This window comes from Chrysoperla carnea, assembly GCF_905475395.1.
Source record: "Chrysoperla carnea chromosome X unlocalized genomic scaffold, inChrCarn1.1 SUPER_X_unloc_130, whole genome shotgun sequence".
NCBI lineage: Eukaryota > Metazoa > Arthropoda > Insecta > Neuroptera > Chrysopidae > Chrysoperla > Chrysoperla carnea.
Window position 1 is genome coordinate 7900 of NW_025408079.1, and position 2372 is coordinate 10271.

The 2372-nt window shown below is 22.4% G+C and overlaps 1 non-coding gene across 1 annotated transcript; it reads left to right on the forward strand.

Moving 5' to 3' along the window:
• Positions 1-1928: 1928 nt before the first annotated feature.
• On the forward strand, positions 1929-2047 carry LOC123303748. The gene has a single exon (XR_006535838.1). It is a non-coding gene; the product is annotated as a 5S ribosomal RNA (ribosomal RNA).
• Positions 2048-2372: the final 325 nt, after the last annotated feature.

Here is a 2372-nt window from a genome sequence, read left to right on the forward strand (position 1 = left end):
AGATCATATAAAATTTAAATTGTTAAAAAATTTTTATATTTATTATTATTATTTATTTTTATTAAAATTACATAACATAAAATTAATAATATTTTAATAATTATATAAATTAATTCTTATTTAAAATAATCTTATATTAATCTCAACAAATACTCTAATAATATATTTTGTCATAAATTTTTTTATATTTAAAATAAATATTATAATATATAAATACTTATATCAGTATAAAATTTCTTTATATAATTATGAAAAAATTAATTTAATAGTTAATTATTGATATTAATGCATAAATAAAAGTATTTTCTAATGAAATATATTTTGTCAATGTTCGATTAACACATTTCATAATAATACGTTTTCATTATTGACAAAAAAAGTTTTTCTAAAAATGAAATCTTATACTATAATATATATATTTATATATTAAATTTTTTAATTATTTATATACTAATAATTTATAATAAATCGATATTAAATAAAAAATAAAAATATATACTTTTTAAGTTTACCTTAAAAATATTATTGTTTTGTATGATTGAAATAATTAATATTAAACTATGTTTATTAATAATTGTTAATAAAAAAATTAAATATATTTTAATTTATAAAATAAATATTATTATTAAATTTATAATTTATTATTTTATATATTATAGAAATTGAAAAAATAAATCATGTTTACTACGACAGTAAATTAGAAATACTATTTAATTTTTATGTGTTTTCTACATGGTACTTTGACTTACATAGGGACTTATATTATTGTGAATAATGATATAATTGAAAACCTTTATTTTTTATTTGATAGAATTATTATATTTTATCATTTAAATATTTATAATAAATACATTATTTTTATAAAGTAAAAAATATGGCCGAAGAAAATTCTACAGCTGTTGCAGCAACTGCGGTTACTGCTGCTTCTACAACACCAACAAAAAAAGCAACAGCTTCTGGTGCTAAACGTACAAAACAACATTCAAAACCAACACATCCACGTACATCAGAAATGGTTGTTAACGCAATTAAAAATTTAAAAGAACGTGGTGGTTCATCATTACAAGCAATTAAAAAATATTTAGCTGCAAATTATAAAGTGGATTCTGATAAAATTTCACCATTTATTAAAAAATATTTAAAAGCTGCTGTAACTGAGGGAGCCTTGGTACAAACTAAAGGTAAAGGTGCATCTGGTTCATTCAAATTGGCTGCTTCCGCTTCATCTAATTCTTCAGCTAAATCAAAAGTATCCAAAAAAGAAAGTGGAGCAAAAGGTTCAGCAAAGAGTGCTAAAAGTAAACGGGCACCAAAAGAAAAGAAAGCCACAACTACATCATTGGCAGCCAAAAAGCCTAAAGCAAAAAAAGCGACTCCATCATCATCAACTGCTGCTAAAAAAGTTACTGCAAAATCATCAGCGGCATCAAAAAAAGCACCAGTTAAAGCAAAACCAGCAAAAAGTACAAAATCCGCTGCCAAAAGTAGCCCTGCTCGTAAACCGAAAGCACCAAAAGCTAAGAAAGCTTCTGTTGCCAAATCATCTCCTACAAAAATTAAAAAAGCAGCACCAAAAAAGAAATGATCTGTTACTTTAATAATATATTGAAATATTTCATTATTTTTGCTAAAAAATGAAAATAACATAGGCCTTAATACAGGCCACAAATTAATATTTGATAAGAGTAAATTATTTTTTGTATAAATATTTTATAAAATAATAGTTTAGAAACATTTGCCACAGTCAGTACCACGGATGGGTGGCCACTTGAGAATACTGTGTGCGGTTGCATTTTTATTTAAAATATATGGTATAATAAATAAGTATATATTTAAATTGATTACTTCATTGAAAATTTTAATAATATACTTTAATATTAATGATATTTATGAAAAATATATATTTGTAAAAATTTTCATTTATTACTGGCAACAGCCATACCACGTTGAAAACACCGGTTCTCGTCCGATCACCGAAGTTAAGCAACATTGGGCACAGTCAGTACTTGGATGGGTGACCGCTTGGGAACACTGTGTGCGGTTGCCTTTTTATATTAAAATATAAATTATTTTTCTTCTTTTCTTTTTTTTTACACACCATATATAAATATATGTTATTTAGAAATGTAAACCTTTTATATTATTCATCAACAAATAAATATTATTTTTTGTATAAAATTTTATTGCATTTATAACTCATATCATGGTTACTTTAAAGCGAGAAGTTTTTTTAATATTTCAAATGAATATAAAATAATATAAATTTTATGAAATTTATTTATTTTTAGAAATAGCAATCGCTTATAATTATAACAAAATTTTAATAATGTTTAATTTTATTTCAATAATTTATATTTATATATATATATATA